Source organism: Alligator sinensis, unplaced genomic scaffold, assembly GCF_000455745.1.
Source record: "Alligator sinensis unplaced genomic scaffold, ASM45574v1 scaffold857_1, whole genome shotgun sequence".
NCBI classification, from domain to species: domain Eukaryota; kingdom Metazoa; phylum Chordata; order Crocodylia; family Alligatoridae; genus Alligator; species Alligator sinensis.
In genome coordinates this window covers 352,376-372,114 of record NW_005842439.1, presented here as the reverse complement: position 1 = coordinate 372,114, position 19,739 = coordinate 352,376, and the positions used below count along the sequence as shown (strand labels likewise).

Sequence of the window (19,739 nt, the reverse complement as noted above, 5' to 3'; positions counted from 1 at the left end):
TACCACAGGCTTATGATAAACCTGATGACACTAAGTACAGTATCACTTTGCTATTGTTCAGAACCATGATACAGTGGTTACTGTAGTCATTTCAATTGATAGCCGGTCTCCAGTCAATAGCAGATATGGGTATAATCTGTTCCCATGTTCCACATCAGGACTTTGGACTTACTACAGAAGAGTCTTCCCTGGGAAATCCAGGCCAGCTTTTATACAGGACTCTATCTATGTTGGGAACAGGTTATTTGGGAGTATTTAGTCAATTCTTTGCAGACCTCTAACCCAGCTGGATGTGCTCAATATAGTTGCCAGTTGTTTACCTTCCTGTTGCATCTTAGTACATTAATTCAAAGCTCCTGGCACACACTTACCAGCTGAATTCTTTTAATCCAGCATCCTTACAGCTGGAAGCTAGTGCACTAACCTAAGATACTGCCCCACCTTCTCCTCCTAACCTCCTCAGGGAAATGGCTGGAGCTTTATCTTTCTGGAGGCAAAAATAGATCCACATTCTCAGTTGCTGCAGTAACCGCTGTCCTGATAGAGGTTACCACCTTCCAACACTGCTGCTGTCTGCTGCCACCCTGCAGCAATGTTATTATCTCTCAAGCTCATGAATTTGTCTGTAGTCTACCTATTGCCAGTTCCACTGCTGCATTGTGGCTGTACTTGGGTCTCCTGGGCTTGTTCAGATCCCATCTGCTGTCTCCCTGCTGTGCAGTGACACTGAGCCTCCCCACAACCCCTCAGCTGGCTCTCCTCCTGCCTGCCAGCAGCACCTCAAAAGGCTTTGATCTTCCCAGTGACAGTGAGAGTGCTGCTCAAAGCCTTCCCAGGCTTGTCAGTCCCATGGTGGGCAGGCTAGTGGCTGAAAAGAAACCAGATGCAGGAGGGGGACCCAATAAGGGGCTGCAGGCTGAGAGAGGGGCTTGGGGAGGGAAGGGTTTGTGTTAGGGAAGAAATAAAAGAAGAGGGGCAGATACTAGCTTCCTGGTGACATACTGTATTTCTCTCTTATGCTTCCCACCATGTAATCTGACTGAGACTCATGCGTCTGTGTTGCTGGGCATGTGACTGGGGAGAAATTTGGGTTTAGGCAGAGTAGTTTCATAGATGTTAGGGGCTGGAAGGGGCCATACAATATCATTGGGTCCAGCCCCCCTGCACTTGGGCAGGAAAGACCGCTGGGATTGGATGACCCAAGCCAGATGGGCATCAAGATGCTTTTTGAAGTTCGCCAGGGTGGGTGACTGTATCACCTTTGTGGGGAGGCTGTTCCAAAACCCTCGGCACTCAACTTGTAAAGAAGTTTTTCCTTATGTCCAGTCTGAAGTGATCTTTAATCAGATTGTGCCTTTGTTTCTTGTCCTCCCCTGGTGGGTCTTGGTGAACAGATGCTCCTCCAGGCCCTGATGTATGCCCCTAATATACTTATAGTATTGGTCTTATAGTATTGGTCCAGTGTTTTTTTATGAGGGCCCTTGATTTTTTTGTTGTTTTTGTTGAAACTCAACCCCTGTTTCCTGCTATTCATATGATATAAGAAAAACATGCCAGTACTCTCGGGTATTAGCCCTAAATGCTGCAGCCAGCCATGAGACTGGAGGGTCTGAGAGAGAGAGAAAGAGCAGACCCTGCAGGCCTATTCCCAGTTCTTCCACTGACTATTTGTGTGCCCTTCTCCGTGTGACTCAGCTTCCCACTTTGCCCTTTCCATATCCCAGAGGACTGTATGTTCAATTGAAGGGTGTGTATAAAAGGTTTTAAGGTATGGATGAAGGGTACCAGGGGAGGTGCTGTTATTAGAGTGGGACAAAAGGTCAGGCACATGCTGACATGGATGTCCTGATTAATTACAGTACTAATCTTTACAGCACCTCCTCAGCAAATGTAGCTTGTCCTTGTTTCTTGTTTCATTCATTGTTCAGCAACTGGGAACAAGAAGATGAAGAGGAGACGAGCTGTTTGGAAAGCATTGCTCCCCTATGTGTGACTCCTCCTAAACTGGAGGTACATTTGGGGTGAACTATCCTTTGTTGGCTTTCCCCACCATTTATGCCAGGCCTTGGTAGAGGAAAGCCAAGATATATTCTGCCCAACAACCATCAAAGAAATCCTTCATCTGACACCAAAGACCAGCCCCTTTTGAGATTAGTTATTTCAGGAGATGTGTGTGGTTTCTTAGGTTCCTGGAAGTCAACCATGATATAAGTCGGCGTGGGGCTTTGGAGTTTCCCTTGTCTTTTAAAAGAAAGTTTTGGTCAATAATAATTTTAATTAACTTGCTCAGTAATATCTTTCCCAACTATACAGTTGAGAAGTATGCTAGACCAGCTTTCTGGATACAAAATGCACTTCCTTAGGCTTGGTAAAGAAACAGAAACAGTTAAAACTAAATATTGGGTCTTAGTTGGCACTTCGTAGTCTGGATTCTTTTTTCGTCATGATGTGGATTTTCCATTCCAAACAGTGAATGGCAATGTGTGTCACATGGAGTAGTGTCACAGTGTTATTGCAGTCGTGATGGTTCAGGGAATATAGAGGGAGTGAGATTATTTTTCTTTTTTTTTGGTGATATTTTTTATTGGATCAAATATATGGCTTGGAGAGAAGTTAGACAAGCTGTTGGTCAAATTGTTCTTTTTCTCTTGTTTTTTGGGCCAGATTTACCCTATGAAGGACTGAATTTTGTGACTCATAGTGCTTTCAACACAGCACAACATTCGTCAAAAGCAGAACATCCCCACCCCTGGAACTAATTTAAGACTGGGAGGAATATCCTCCTCACCTGATTTATTTTGTCTTCCTTTTAAAAGCAGAAGATAGACAGAAGGCATGAGAAACACGGAGCAGAAGTAGATTAGACTAATTGGTGCCTGAGTCCATTCTATTTTCACAGACTCTTCAAGAGACATTCTTCTAGATAGGCTTTTTTACATCTGATCCCATTTTCAAGCAACAGCAAGTTGTATCTTGGTAGCGCCATTTGGTGGCCTTCCTTAGATGGACAGGTGGAAGGTCCAAGTAGTAGGCAACTGTCACTCCTCTGGACCACGGTGTACGTGTAAGAGGTCTGGTCAGGTGCCTGATGAATCTGTTTGTATGGAGTCTTGAGACCATCACGCCGAGACCTTTGATGTGTACAAAGGCAAGAGTATGGAGGAGTAGAGGCTGCCCAAGACCTACCGTCTCCCCCTTTAGATCAGCGAGACGGAATCCAAAGGCCAGACTGAGTCCAGATGTTCAGGGCCTCAATGGTTGTAGCTTCTGCCAGAAAGCAACAAATAAGAACTGCTGCTGACTGCCTAATGCCTCAGTGAGGATGCATTTCTCTCAGGGTGATGTCCCTTCTGCAACCAAGGAGTACTCACTAGGCGGTGGGGGCTAGAGTTTTGAGGTGCCCTATACTCGCTTTACTCTGGAGGTTGCAACACTGTGGTATTTTATAGGAGCTACCCTGCCATAAGTAGCCCCACCACATTGCCACCAGGTCCTCTAGTCAGATACAGTTTACGGTCCTACCCAGTGTCGGGACCGAGGGCGGTCTAAGGCTATGGCCAGTAGCCCGGACTGTCAGGTGGGGATTTTCCACGATGGAGTAGAGTTAGGCACGGAAGCATATTGGTTGTACAAAGAAAGCTTTACTTACACTGCCGATGGTCACAGTGCAGGAAGGAAACTTGCTTGAGTTACAGTTGCACACAAACAAACAGAAGTGAGATCTCTTGTCGAACCGAACCGAGATGAGTCGTCGATGTACGACTCCACGAGCACTTCACACGGGGGTACGTCAATAATTCCACAATGATGGGGAGTGGTTAGAGTCTGATCAGGTCCCTAAGTCCTCCTCCAAGACACACGCGGAGTTTGCTAGGCTCCACAGCGCGCTTAGAGTTCCCCACGAGATGGTTGAGGGGTCCTCCTCCAACTTGGGCGGAAACTGCTCTAACCTTTTATACGGCTAGCGAGCCAATTGCTAGCTGCCACGTAGGAATAATTTAGAATTGACCATTGTGGGACACTAATTTGCATGTGTGTGGCGGGAACTCTTTTGCACTGGGGTTTTCTCTCTGCAGCTGAGAAATCCACCGTGCAAAGAAAGCTCCGTGTGGCAGGAAAATTCCAATGCGCCGAGGCACTAAAAATCATTGGGTTATGACACCCAGGACCAGGTTGAAGGTTTAATGCCTCAAAAGTCCTACTGAACCTGTATGCCCTGCCCTCCATGCTTGCTCTTAGTGGGAAGGAAGCAAGAATCAATCCATGATTAAGGCAGAGGTAAACCTGTGCGATGAACTGCTTCCCCACATGCTGTGGCTGGTCGATCCCCAGATACCAGCATGATCTGTCCCCCCAAATTCAGTGTGTTCCCCTTCTGAGCCAAATAATGGATTCTGGTGCCCTAGGGAGCATGTCTAGCCTACACTGTGGGAACAGAAGAGAGAGAAGAGAAAGCAGTGCGGAGAGTAAGTTGAATTTGTATGTGTTTGAAGCCCAATGATCCATCCTTGGAAATGCAAGCAGGAAGATTCCCTCTGGGATGTTTCAGAGTGGGGAATCAAAGAAATGGGGAAAGAAAGCCTCTCTCTGTTTCCTCTTCAGCTTTTGGTTCTGCTTTGTTGTGTTTTCAGTTTCCTTGTGATTGCTTCTGTGTATCAGTCAGGTATTGTTTTCTGCTTGAGTTGGGAACATTCCCTAAAGCTCTTTGGAGTGCGCAATACCCTTGTTCTCTTTCCCAGGCCAATTTCAGAGTGGATTTTGGCAGATTACAGAAGTGCTGAATGTTTATCGTCCTGTCTTACATCATCATTTTGCTGTATCATTTATTTTTTCTTTGACAGATTTTTAACACTGTCAGTCTAATATGCATCAAGGGTTGAAATGTATTACCATTATACAGTGCATTGTGGGTAATCCCATGCAAATTGTTCTGTAGAGAGTCATGCTAAATTATGTTCTTGCACAAAAAAATAAAAGATGCAAAACAAAGGTCTTTTTTTTTAACTGTTTGTTCTGTGAAAGTCAGCATAGCTGCCATAGGCAAAGGCTTAAACCAATTGTTTGACATTCAAAAATGTGCACATCTCTTTTTCAGTGGAGTCCCCCCTTGCTGGATTATGTGCCAAAACCATGGAGTTATGTATAAGGGTTTTTAAATATATATACATTTGTCTGTCATATTTCAATTTTGAAATGTAGCTAGTTTGTCAAAGAAGGCAAAAAAAATGTGTGCGTGGGGGAGAACTCCTGTTGCTGATTTTCCCAACACCCTGCCAGAAATCTCTCCAGGAAACATCAGTTGTTATGAACCTCGAGAACATCTGACACCTCTTGGAAGTGGCAAATCTGATTGTGCGTCAGTTCAGTGTCTCTGTTTCTCTCTTCCTTTCTTCCCTACTACCAAGGATATTTGCACAAAAGCTGGTTCCTTTGTTCCTTCCCGGTCCATCCACCTAAAGCAGTAAGCATATGCAGCGGGTCGAGAAGGACTCCTAAGGAAGAAGTTGTTTGTCTTTATGCAAATGCCCGTGGTGGAAAAAGCACTGAATGAGAAGTCCAGACAGCATATCATCTGGACTCAATGCTGTCTCTTATCGGTGCCAGTTGGGGTCTTTCTCGCCTGTTCCAGGAAGCTCAGAGTTATTTTTTAAGAAAACATTTGCCTCTTGCTGGCTTTTGTCTCTGAAAATGCCAAAGTGGAGATATCCAGCACAGAGTAAGCGAGCCATAGGTTGTTTCAGCTTCTGAATCACATCAGTTATATCCTAGTTGCTGTGGTTAGCTGCTTCCCCTCCCCCTGGTCTCTGCTTCTCTGATCTCCTTTTTCCCAGTTCTTCAGTCTGCTCCTTCGACTCTTCAAAGACCACCCTCCTTTCTATCTTCCCCACTTCACAAGCTCATTCAGCAGAGACATTAAACGGAAACCCATCTGGTGGGAATTTAAAGACCTGCAGGTAGTTTGTGAAGGTTTGGGTCTAACCCCTGGGCCTTACTGACTCTACTCTGTAATAAATAGATTCAGATGTTAAAGTCTGTATACTGTTGGTGAGTCCACATTCATAGGCACCTTGCAGCCTGCCTTAAAAAGCACTTTCAGATGCCTGGGGTCTAATTTACTGTGGCCGTGGCCTTTGTTCAGCCATTTTACTCCCATGTAAAGTGTGATCAGAGTGGTTATTCAGACCGATTGGATCAGAGTGCACTGTGTAGCGCAATGGTGAATCGGGCCCTGAAATCTGTAGAGCACAACTTCATAAGTCCTACGAGAGCAGCAGAGGCTTTATCCTCATCAAAACGGCCTCCCTGCCATTCAGGTACTGGTCTTTGAAACTGAGATTTGAATTTCCATGACCCATCTAAGAAGCAGCCCCCAGCAAAACCAGCAACGACCACTTCTCTGGCCTCCCAGTCATTTCCATGTTTAAATAAATCTCCCTAAAATTGGGCTATTACCCTGGACTTCTCATAAATGCCCTAACACCACTGTCAAACAGTACATTGCTGCAGTATGCTTGGCTCACTGGGATTTGCATGTATAGATTGCAGCCATCGAAGAGGGCTTGAGAATGCTTTTATGTGAATTACACTTTATAGAAGTAAATTTCCTTCAGTGTAAGGGCCCTTCAGGTTTTTCAGCCGGGCTCCAGATTGCCAGCGTAGCTTCAAATGGCAAATTTGAAGCTAAGATTTTTACTAGTATGCCCTGTTTATCTATCAAATGTGATAAGCAGCAAGAAGGATGAATAATGTGTGTCAGAATAACAGTGCCAATACCTGTAAGAAAATGGACAACGACCTCCTTGCTTGGACTTCCCTTCAGCTTCAAAAGAAAGCTGCGGTGGAGGGAGTCCTTTCCTGCTATATTTCTCTTTCCTTTTTGATCTGAGCTGGACAATGATGTTTCCTTTTGCCTTTTGCTTGGAAAATCAATGGCTCCTTTCTTGTTTCAGATGCACTAATACAATGGGTTACAGAGTGACGGTAGCTCCCTGTCGTTGATCCTTAGTGTGTTGTCAGCAATAGGTGGGGAAGCCGGCTTTGATCATGTTAGCAGAAGATGCCCAAAGAGTGTTAGTGGTTTTCTGAAGACTGGGCAAGCATATATAATTCAGGAAGAAGATAGCTCTTGAGTTATTGTATCAGGGTAGGAGATAGATTGTGGCAAATGAAACTTTAAAGTAACAAAGGATGCAATCAGTAGGTGAGAGTTAGTGCTCTAAGTGGATCAGCACACATTTCTTTCACTCTAGGAGAACTACACACCGATCCTGTCTGAAGATAGTCAGGCTGGAGTCAGCCTAATTTTCTCTGAACACGGATGCAGCAGACACAGTCACCATGGTATCTAGCATATCTGGCAGTGTCTGTGCAGGAGAGTTTCACAGCTTTGGGTTGAGGTACATGGGGAGAATATACTGGGGCTTAGATCTGCAATGTGAGAAGTGCGCTGCAGATCAGAATGTCTTGCAACGTTGTTAGATGTTACCGTTCCCACATGTTAAATACACTTAAGATGGAAGCATCTGGTATTAAGGCAGGAAAAGACAAGCTAAGCGCTCTGAGCATCTAGACTTCCACCTCTTTGAGCAAGGAATATCTCTATCAGGTGCTATGTTGCTTGTGTTGTGGTAACATTAGTTTGTTCCACTGAGTCAATATGAGCAATTGGTGGTCCTTCAGCATCCCAGGATGCATCACTCCCAGCCCTTCCCTCCCACCCTGCCATCATTCCCACATGGACAGTCTATCCTTCTGAACTCTGCTGCCCCTACAGCAGTGGTCTCCAAACTTTTTAAGGTGAAGATCACTTTTTGAAGTAAATGGCAATCCAGGAATTACCACTCCCTGCCCCACCCCCGCAACCCAGCAGGTCAGTCTGTGGTTGTGGGGGTGGGGGGGGGGAGATCAAGGCCTCTATGGTGAGGGAGGAAATGGGGCAGGGGAGAGTGGGGCCCCAGCCGGGCTGGGACGGGGGAGGGTCGGAGCCCAGGCGGCTCATCCAGGCAGACAGGGGGGCTCCCGGTGCTGCACACACCCTGGCAGAGGCCCAGGGGGCATGTGCCCCACTCTGATCTGTGCATGGGGCAGAGGTGGCTGCCACTGCATGCTTGACTTTGCGCCCTGGGCTTTGTGACCCAAGCCCTGAGCTACAGCAGGACTTGGGGTGCAAAGCTCAGAGTGCTCAGCCATCTCACCCACATGCAGATTGGGGTGGCACATGACCCTTGGGACCCTGCCAGGGTGCATGCAGCAGCAGGAGCCTCCCTTGTGCCTGGATGATCCGCCTGGTCTCCGGCCCTCCCCCAGCCCAGCCTGGCCCAGCTGAGGCCTCACTCACTCATTGGCAGGGGGTGCAGAGTGGGAGCACCCCACTTACCTGGCCTGGCCCTGGCGGAAGGGGGCATGGCTCAGCCCAGTCACATGCATCCCACCGCTCATACATTGCACTGCTCCTGAACTGCATCCCAGCCACTCCCCATGTGTGTCCCACTGCTCCTGATCCCGGAGCCTCTGACAGCCAATCTCAGCCTGTGGGGGGTGCTATCTCTCCTAGACTGAAATCAACTGTCAGGGGCTCCCCAATCAACCAGTTGATCACAATTGACTGGTTGTTGAACACTGCCCTACAGAGAGCTGGGCAGCTGTAGGAGAGCATAGGTAGAGCTGGGCATCAATGATGGGGAGGAGGTAGCCATGGCTACATGGAGGAACCATTGGAAAGCACACAGCTATGGGGCAGTCTTGACATAGTCTATCCATGGCCCTACTCAGCAGCCCTTTAGCAGCAAGTTGGAGATGAGCGCATCAGAGGGGGTATTAAGCCTTAATGTGCTACTGCACACAGCCTGGACTAATTCTAATACTACATAACATTCCATAGACTTAGCATGCATGAACTGTAATGTCTAACAACACCCTTGGTATTGACAGAGCAATAGGAAAAGGGTTTAGTATTGGTACAGAAAAAAATGCTATAAAACAGTATTGAGGTGCCTTGACAAAGAGGGCAAGGCAGAGTTTATTTTGATCTGGCATTTAGATATATTCCATATGAGGTGTTCAGGTCTGCAGCAGCTAGGTTGGACAATGGCAAAGAACCAGGGGAAGAATAGCAAAAATTACCTTTGGGACAGGAACCCATGGACAAAGTTAATTGGCAGAAGGAAATACTTGCATACTTCCTGCCTGGCTAGGGACAGACATTTCACACAAACCAGTTTAAGTGATTAGAAACTGGTTTAAACCTGTAACAGAACAGAAGTTAAGTGCCCATAAACCAGTTTGAAAATGGCTGAAACCGGTTTGAGATAAACCTGGTTGAAAGTAGTATCAGACTTAACTGATTTGGGTCAAACCGGTTTATGCAATGTCTGTCCTAGATGCCTTCCTGGTTTCAGTTGAATCAGAGTCCCCCAGCATCCTGGCATGCTCTCTGGGCTGGGTGTGGCTGTCTGCTGGAGCAGAGCAGGGGTGGCCCCTTCCCTCTGCTCCCTGGCTGCAGCTCCCACAGAGACTGCATGTATGTGGGGTCTGCCTGGCTTCTGCCTGCTTCCCTCCCCCCCTCACCACTCCCTGCCTTATGCAGACCCCTCTCAGCATTAGGTAGCAGAGAACAAGCTGGCCACAGTCTGTGCTGTGGCAGACAGGACAAAGACAGACAGGACTGTGTTGACTTAGGGGTTTTTGGTGCTAATCAACAGGTAGCTCATTATGTCCCCCCCCCACCCCCTTCCTTTCTTAGAAAAAGTGGTTTAAGAACAGCTTGAACTAATGAGAGAAGCTTTTGTTTTCTTAATGGGCTGATAAAAACTGAGTTACGGGTGATAAACACGGTGTTATCAACTCCGTGCTGGGCTGCTAGGAGTGAGGGAGCTCCCTAATCAGAGCTCCTGCTGGGGCCTGGCTACATCCCCCCTTCGTTCAGCACTGTAGAAGGGAACGGAGGGTGCTGTAGCACCCCCTAGCTTCTAGCCTGAGCCACTGCAGGCATGTGCCTGAATTTCTGGAATGAAAAGGGAATTTCTATCCACCTCCAAATCAGTTCAAGCTTTCTAGGTTAGACTAACCTGCAACAATTGAATCAACTCAGGCTCAGGCTTTTTGAATGTCTGTCCCTAGCCCTTATGTTATTTTACACTCCAGCCAGCATCATTAAATCACCAGGATCAGACCAGGACCAGATAACATTTTTCTAGGAAATCTGAGTCACCTGAGGAACAAAGCATCTAAATTACCAACAAAAAATATTCAATTTGTCATTAAAAAGAGCCAGCAGACTAGATGTCTGCCTGTGCCCAAACCGTGTTTAACAAGATGCTGAGTTTGATGCCTGGCATTTAGAGGCTTACTTCAGGGGCTGAGAAAAGCACCAAAGACAGTGTTACAGGCACCTTGGTGAGTATAATAATATAAGGACAAGGCAACATAGTCTCTGTGAGTGTGAATTGTGCCTGTCTGATATGTTACAATTCTTTGAAAGTGGTAAGGAAATCAACGGATGAAGGAGAAATGGTGGATAAAATTTAATTAGACTTTCAAAAGGCTTTTGATATAGCTCCTCACAAAAGGCTATTAAGGAAATTCGTGAGCCACAGGGTGAGACTCCGAAGGCCCTGTCGTGTATTCAAAACCTAGTTAAAAGGCAGAAATCAAAAGTAGGAATAAATAGGTAATTTTTTGGTATGGAAAGAGGTTAATAGTGAGGTGACCCCAGGTGTCTGTGCTAGGACTGGTGCTGGTCGATATACTTATTAATGACCCAGAAGAGAGGGAGAATAATGAGGTAGCAAAATTTTCTGCTGCTGCTGTTAATACTGAATTATATAGTAGTAGGGAAGATTGGAAAGACCTATAGAAATGATGAGGTTGAGTAATATGATAGCAGATAAAATATGGACAGAGGCAGGGTAAGGTACATTTGAAGGAACAATTTAAAGCATTCAGGCACAGGGATGGGTTCTGAATTAGTTGTATCCACTCAGGAAAAATAGGTAGCTATCATCAAGAGAGCTCAATGAAGATGTCTGCTCAATGCTCTGCAAGAGCAATAAAGGAAAAGTGAATAAGATACCTCATTGTCTGAGAAGGATAGTAAACAACCTGGAACACATTATAATGCCTTTATAGGCATTAATGATACTACCCCTCCTAGAGAACTGTGTTTGGTTTGGGTCGTTTCATTTGGACAAAGGTATAGCAGAGCTACAGGAAGTCCAGAAAAGGCAGATGAAACTGTTTATTGGCCTAGAAGGGACTTCACTAGAAGAAAGGATTATGAAAACTAGGGCTATTTCGCTTGGAAGTTGTGAGCATCACATAACTGTGTGGAAGAGGGGGAATGGGGTCTTTATTATAGGGCTGTATCTTTTTGTGCTGGCACTACTGGCACACACTAGCTGCAAGGGCGCTATCTAGCCACCCCTAGGCTTTATGTGGCCTAGACTACTACCACCCAGGGCAAAGCTAGACCTACAAATTCTGCCACACCAGCAAAGTGTTGCTAGCACAAAACAAATGGGAGAAATTATGGTTGAAATGAACCTGTGCTGTGTTGATTTCTCACTGCCATTTGGCTATGGACACTGTAGATATATAGCTTAGGATTGGCAGGAATCCCTCCGGTGTGCCTGATGGTGAACTGATATCTGCCAGCCCTGAATGGGGAGTCCCAAGTCACCTCCCTTCCATCCCAATTTTGGTGCTACCATGAAAGGTTCCCATTCTGCAGTCCAGAATAAGGCACTGGGAGGAAGGACTCTTGGGCTTCATTCCCATTCCCTTGGTGACATTAGTCAAGTCCCCTTTGTATTGTATTTACTATGTAAAACAGGAGGCAAAACACATCCCACAGGAAGGTTATGAGGCCCCGTTAGTTGATGTTTGCCAAGCACTGTAAGGCTCCGCAACAAAGGGAGTTACGACAGCAAACTGTACTGTTATTTTAAATATTGAATGCCAGGAACAGACATCCAGGTGCTGGGTTTTACCCTGTAGTATAATGCAATGACAAGAGGGCACTTCATGAAATTAAGATGCAACAAATACTTCTGTATGTAACATATAATTAACCTGTGGAACCCAGTAGTGGATGGCATTATGAAGACAAATGCCTTATTAAGATGAAAAAAAGAGATCAGACACTTTATGAATAAGAATAGGATCTGCATTTACATTAGCTGGAATAAAATTATAAGGAACATCAATCCTTATGTCCCAGGGCATATGGTTATCAGCAGCTTGGGGTCAGGAAGTTATTTCACTCCAGTTGTAAAGCATTGCTGCATTAAGTATCTTTCTACATCTAAAACCAAAGACATGAACCTGGACTGCATGGACCAGAGGTCTGGTAATTCTGATGCAAACTTAATTGATTTCCACATTTAAGAATGCATCCAGAGCAAAAGCTTCTAGGTCAATAGCAATGCAAAATGCTGATAAGATTGCCCAGTGATTAGGCTGCTATTTTGGGACATGGGAGGTCTGGATCCAGTTTCTTGCTCTCCTCGGGTCTTTCTGTGTGACCTTGACCAAGTTATTTTGGTGCAGAGCCTAAAAGGTATTAGGTGCCTCCCATTAAAATGCCACAGGCCCTTAGTGTGTCTGTGCCTCCATCTATAAAATGGGATAATAGCACTGCCCTGCATTACATGGAGTGTTGAGAGGAAACTGCATTCAAGACAAGTTACTCAGATTAAAGGGAATGGGGAGATACCTGAGAATTTCCCAGTCTTTGCATAGAAAAGTAATGGTAGGCTGCCTTATATGTATTTGGGCCCACTGAAGAGAATGGTGGTATTTTGGACAAGACATTGTTCTGGAATTTGGGCTTAGATCCCACTCTGCCACAGATTCCCTGTGTTTCCTTGGGCAAGTTGCTTAATCTTTTTCCATGTCTCGGCTCCCCATTTGTAAAAGATGGCACATCTTGAAGTCCCTGGACTGATGGACAGTCATCTTGGAGGCACAAATGAGTTGGCTTTTTGTTTGTCTTTAGGGATACATTGGAAATGTTCAGCTTTTTCCCCCTTGTAATTTTAAAGCCTTCTTCCCTGCATGTCATGTCAAGGGAAAAAGTGTCCTTTGTTCACTTCACCCTCCCCCTCTGTGGGCACACGAACAGGCTGCTCCGTAATACAAAGCCTTCATCACACATAGTACCGTAAAGTTGACAACCCCACATGCAAGGAGGCTGCACATTCACTTCTTTCCATGGGAAATGTCTCTTGCCGTTAGAATCAAATAGGAACTTGTTACAGCTCCTGGCCCAGTTTGAAACAATGGGAGCTCCTACAGAGTCCTCTGTTGCAGCTTGGCATAGCATTATCTCCACCTCTTCGGCTGTGTTTGAAAACACAACAGCTGCATAGGGGAAGGGCAGTGTGGGAGGAGGTGAAGGATCGTTCAGCTGTGAAGAGGGGGTGTAATCCGTTAGCGTTAGTCCAGGTGACATCTGCAGCCTAAAAATAGTTCATTGGTATGCTACCTGGTGATAAATGGGAAAGCAAATGAATGCTGTGCTTACCTGTCTTGGAAAGTAAGAGCCTGGTAGGGAGTGGGACTGTCTCACCTCTATAGTCTGTTCACTCCAGGAGAATATTCTCTCCTCTCTGGCTTTTCACTCCTTAGTGAGCATATTTGAACATCAACACTATGCGACTCCTTCCCCTACAGAAACATAAACTTTCTTGTTCCTAATCAGGAAGAGCCCGGGCAGACCCCTGTTCTCTGTTGCCATGTACCATGTGCAATGATTTACACCCATACCAGCTGTGGGGAGACTACGAGGTAGAAGTTGTGGGGATGGGAGCTTCAGACATGCAAGAAGTTGGCATAGAAGAAAGAAGGTGGAAATGTCCCCAACAATCGTTCTGGAGGATTCAAAATTCATGTGCTTGAATGATTGGCTGGAAAATGAGCCATGTTTTGCCTTGCCGAACTCCAAGGTCTGGGACAGCCATTGCATAAACCGGTTTGACCCAAATTAGCGAATTCTGATATTACATTCAACCAGGTTTATCTTAAACCAGTTTCAGCCATTTTAAAACTGGTTTATATGCACTGAACTTATGTTCTGTTATAGGCTTAAATTGGCCTCTGATCACTTAAACCGGTTTATGTGTAATGTCTGTCCCTAGCCCAAGTGTACTTCAGAGCAGATTTCGAAGGCAGCTCCCCCAACAGGTCTGCAGGCACAGCATTGGCCCTTCTCATGCACTTTTCCCCAGTCTGCCCCCGAACAATTCAGGACGTAAAATATATATATTTTTAACAGCAAAAAAAAATAATTTAAGTAACAGAAAAAATGGCACAGGATAAAAAGATTCCCCTAGGTACCCCACTCTGTTTCTGTCAGTGTCCATCTGTACAGAACAAATCCCAAATTACTGGGTACTAACTGCGGCAACCCCCACTTTGACTTCAGCAGGGAAATGTGCCTGAGGAAGGAGCAGGAGATTCCACTGTAGATAGATGGGCACTGGTGTTTCCTCACTTGCAGCCAATCTACAGGACATAATAATGATGGGCACTCAGAACCAGACACACTTTAGTTAATGATCAGATAGTGGATAGTGCCTCTAGTTTCCGTTTTGTTTCCATTCCTCTGTGTTAACCTCCATTGACCCCAGCAATCCTCTTCCTCCCTTTCGTCTCTTCCATCGACTTATCTTACATCTGTATCCACAGCTTCTTTCATTTTCTATTCTAAAATTTCCTTTTCACATACCTTCTCCTTGCTTCATTTGTCCTTCCTGCTCAGATAATACCCCCAGAATCCTTTGGCCTAGACTCGTGCCTCATTCCTAATTCCTTCCATTCGGCATGATGTCCCTGCCATGAAACACTGAGTGTGGGTGTTCAAGGGGCTGCGACTCAGGAGAAAACTTGTTTTTCTTTCTTTTTTTTTTTTTTTTCACAGCAACTCCTCCCTGCAATCTTTAAGCACCAAATTCCTGAGTACCTGCGAGTTTTCTTTTGCTGGGGTTGAAAGGACAATAACTTTCAGATACAGTCCAAGCTCAGCTTAAGAGACAGCAGACCCCAGACACTGAATGTTTCATTCAGTTCACTGGTTTATCCTCTGAAGCCTTTGGATGGTTTTATTAGTATTCTGACTGAGAGCTCACTGATGGAATTAGTGGGAAACCAGACTGTCAATTTATTTATACCCTGCCTTAGGGCATAACTGCTGTGCATGTGTAAAGCTATTGAGATGCAGAGAATACGGTGTGTGTGTGTATGTATATATTGAGTGGAAGTGAGTTTATAGTGGAAAGCTGTTGCCCCAAGGATCAAGCAAGCGAGAACACCTTGATGGTATGTTTTCCCTCGGACTGTTCCTTTTTGCAACTCGGGGAACAGTAGTGTTCCCCCAAATCTCCAGCTGACTGCTGTTTATGAATGTCTTGCAGCCAGGAATTCACTAGAGCATTAGTCACCCTTTACTGAGACATCTTTGGTTTTAATTCAGCAGGTCCTATGTCCTCTCTACCAACAGCTGAAAGCTGGGAAGCAATATCACTTTTGGCTGAAGGAGGAATTCAGCGCTTATCAATAACGATTCCTTTCTGCCTCCAGCTCTGTAACTGTATCATTAATCCTGGGAAGCATATTGAGGGCAGTTTGTGTAACGATGGAAACATTTATCTGTGGATAATTATTTGATACAACAATGCTGAATGTGACAAATTGTTTCGCAGTGATTTTTTTTTTTTTTTTGGCCAGTGATACAGTGGGTCTGGATCCGCTATTGTTCATGTATCGGCTTCATGCAGTCCACCCCAACTGCTAGCAGCACTTGACACCCTGGATTACAGTTATAGTAGAGAAGCTGAGAAAAGGAATAGCTTATGAAGATAGGACTAAGCATTCCAGTCCATCTTGATAGCTAAGTCCTATCATCCCTTTGATCAACTTGCATATTCTCTATTCTCTAGAATTTGTATTCTCTCAAGAAGTAAAAGGGTTGAAATCTTGATACAGATTTTAGGTGAGGCCTGCTCACTGCCTTCTGCAAAGGCATAATTAGGAAGGCAAAGTCAAAGAGCCAGAGCTGACAGACTGGCAAGGGGTGTCTTGGGTCTGCTTTGCCCCACAATAGCCAAGAAACATCTATCCTGTCATCTTGCAATGATAACGGTGAGTTGAGAGGGGACCAAGTAAACACAGGAAGATAGGAAACATGATGCAGTCTAGCAGAGAGAAAAGCCACTGAAGACCTAGAAGGACAGACCACCACAGACAGCAATTTGGTGAGGCTTAGTGGGTTAGTCCTAGATGACTATAGTAGCCACACCACCTTCTCTCAGCTGGTCCAGGACACTCTCACTCTTCAGCCTCTTCCTCTGGGCTAAAGCACAGAACATGCTAAACCAAATGTGCTCTTTTCACTTGGGAATATCACTGCCTTATACATCCTGTAGAGTGTGTCTGTATGTCGCAGGGCTATAAAGGTAACCCCGAGGGACCACGCAGGCCCTTTGCTGGTGCTGTTGGGACTGGATGCCAACAACACCATCAGTAGCTCCTGGCAGGTGCCATCAATAACATTAATTTCATTTGTCAGGCCTGTCAGCAGTTATGGCATGCACCCTTCGGCTCCACCCACTGCTGAAAGCAGAGACAAAGGGGAAGGAGGGAGAAGGAGAATGATCTGAGTTAGCCGAGTTAAAAAAAAAATCCCTTTGTGTTTGAAGTGAATAAAGTGTGTTAACAAGTAATCCTCTAGCTGAGGTTTCCAGCTGCTACTCCTGAGTTATCTGGTATCAAAGTAATACAGGCTCATGGTACAGCAGCTAACTTCAGTGCATGAGCAATTACAGCCTGATGCTTCTCAGGTATATTACAGTTTTATTATTATTATTTCTCCACTCATAGTTTCTTAAGGCCTCTTCATATCCTGAATAAAACCCTAGGGAATCATAAAGCCACAGGCAGAGCTTTAGCACAGTTGCTGCTTGGCATCTCCCAGATTGATAGGTATTTAGTGTGTTGCCTTGATCTTGGAAGCAGGGACCTGTGATATACCCCAGGGGGGAGCCTCACGATGCGCTCTCTGTATTTACCTCTGAAGACAAGGCCTTTTCACCATAGAAATGACATATTTCCACTTGGGAATGTCATTGTCCCTCTCTTTATTTGTCCCATGTACTTTGACCCTGGCACACACAAAATAAGAAGAGATTTTTTTTTTCTTTTGGAATAAATAATAACCTTGTCATCAACAAACTTGCACTGACTCCTAAGTGCTCCCCCTGCCTGCCACTTTCAACCCTTGGTTCCTTTATTTCCTCCCTTCTTTCTTACAATTATAACCTGCATTGCTGTGTTGTAAGAGTGATGATGTAGGCATGATGGTCCAGAAGCTATGCGAGAGTCAAGGATTTCTTCAGGAGGTATCTTTTTTGGACCAGCCACGTAGTCGGAATAAATTTGTGCAAGCTTTCGAATGCAAGGCATTCTCTGTTAGGGCTGTATTGCTGTCACCTGTCGTACAGGCACACAGAGCTCCTGGCCTGGAAAGTTTAGAGTCTAACTAGCCAAGCTGGGATAAAAACCTGAGGCTTAAAGATGTGCCTGTGCTAATGTAACAGACTAGTGGCAACGCAGGGAGTAGGACCAGTTTCTCCGCACGCCGCTTGTTAATGCTGCACCCACTCCACCACATTGCCGCAGCTTAGTCTTCCATATTACATCCCATCTGTATCTGAATTGTGAGCTCCCCTGTGCAGGTGCTCATGTTGTGTTTCCATTTGCTTTTCTTGCCAGGGGTACTTTTGAGTGCATATTTCATTTTAGTTTATGATTGATGATAATTGTAATTATTACAAATTCATAATTTTTCCTCAGAGAGCAGGCAAGCGTCTAGAATTTCAAACGGTTTGCTATGGGAAGCCATATTCACCAGCCTCACCGGCAGATTTAATTCCCAGTGTCACTTCCACGCGCTGTACCTGTCAAACTAAAAATAGGGATTTCCATGCTGCCCTGATTGGCCTTCTGAGCCTGACAAACGTCCACAGGAAAAGCGTCTGCAAGGAGAACTGCAACAGTTTATAAGAGAAATTTCTTCCTCCTTCTGTCTAGCTGCACTCGCTCAGCTCAGAAATAATCGCAGCTCTCATTTCTACAGAGCTGAATGATCCCTGAGGATCCAGAAGCGCTTTGCAAATCTGACAAACTCTGCACAGGGAGAAAGCCCCTGAGATCCGAGCTGTGCCTCCTCTAATGGATTAATGGAGGTTGCAAGGCTCTGTTACCCCCTAAGATGTCCAGTAATAATGCCTGGTAAAGATCTGAGCGCAGACAGAAAGGCCATACTGGAATGGACCTTACACCATCCGCGTGGCTGTTCCTGGGAACGTGAATGGGGACTTTTGACGGTTACTAAGGAAACAGTCTTCGGTAATGGACTTGGGAGCTCATGTCAGAGGGGTGGCTTGGCTGCGGAGATGTTTTGTGCTGTAGAAACCCATCGGATTGATGCTAGCTGAGGCAGCAATTGTTCAGTGATTGATTTTGCCCCATGTGTGCTAGCACTGAAGAGTGCATTTGATAGGGTCAATACATACCAAAGCTGGGGAATTTCACAGACTCTCTCTCTCTTTCTCTCTTCCATATGTCTGGGGCTTGGTTCCTTCCAGCCATTACATTGCATCTATGGAAGTCCCATTGATTTCATGAAGAATTACTCACAGCCAGCGGAGGGAGAATTGGCCCCTTGGGTTTGGTTTCTTTTAGCCGTGGCACTTAATCAGGGAGGAAAACACAGAAGGTTCAAAATTCAGTTCTTTTCCGACAGGGCTCCGTGTCACCATGCTTCACCATGGGCCGAGCCCCTTTGAATACTGGGGTATGGAAAATGCAGATCAAGATTTTGCCTCTCCAGACTGTCAGTGCCAGGGAGACACAGGTTTTTAATAGACTGATAAGCTCCTTGGAGGTGTTTGTTATTTTGTAATTACTTCGTTATTGATTTCTTTAAACAATTCATAACTCGTTAGAAGTCTTTTCCCTCCTCCTTCCTTTTCCTCTTGGCTTCTGCTGACAGTTTACAGTGGCATAGACTATTAGCCTTCTCAATGGCTCCAGGAGACGGCTCTTTCTATAAAGGGACAAAGAGAGGGGGAAAGGGGAGACGTTTCTTAAAATGTCTAGACTTGGACATAGAAACTCCTGGGTTCTCTTACTAGCTCCTCCTCTGTGGCTGCATTCAAGTCACTTAAATCCTTGCCTTACACTGTGCATAGATGAAAGGGGGGGCATGTGTGCATGACACTTTAAAGTGGGTTAAATGGTTTGCACTACTGTAATGGTGTTGGTGTTTGCATTCATCAGCAGTGTATTGCACAGTAATTCCAGCCTCTGTAGCAAATTTGATGGTGTAACACGCCTTAAAGGACTTGAGCCACAGCAAACTGAAGCACCTCCAGGGAGTTTTAGTTTGCTGCCCTACAGCCACGGAGCAAAGCACCGGGCTCCATGAAGCTCAGGGGCTCTGCAGGCAGCCTGGCAGCAGCCTGGGAAGGCAGGCTGTGCCCAAGAAAAAAAGAAAAAATTGGCAAGCCTGATCTTTTTTTTTTTTTTTTCCTGGAGCCTGCCTGCCTGGGATGCGTGGGGGCCCAGTGTTTTCCTCTGTGGCTGCAGTGCCCCCCAGGACTGCCTGAGCCTGGTGCCTGCAGGCAGGTGCCACCTGGGGGGGAGGGTGGAGAGGGGAGGGCTGCTGCTGCAGGGGTAAGCAT

At 45.6% G+C, this 19,739-nt stretch overlaps 1 protein-coding gene across 3 annotated transcripts in view; it reads left to right on the top strand.

The window, feature by feature from the left end:
- AGBL1 (ATP/GTP binding protein like 1) overlaps positions 1–19,739 on the top strand; it is a 403,598-nt gene that overhangs the window by 265,694 nt on the left and 118,165 nt on the right. The gene's annotated exons all lie outside the window — the stretch shown is intronic.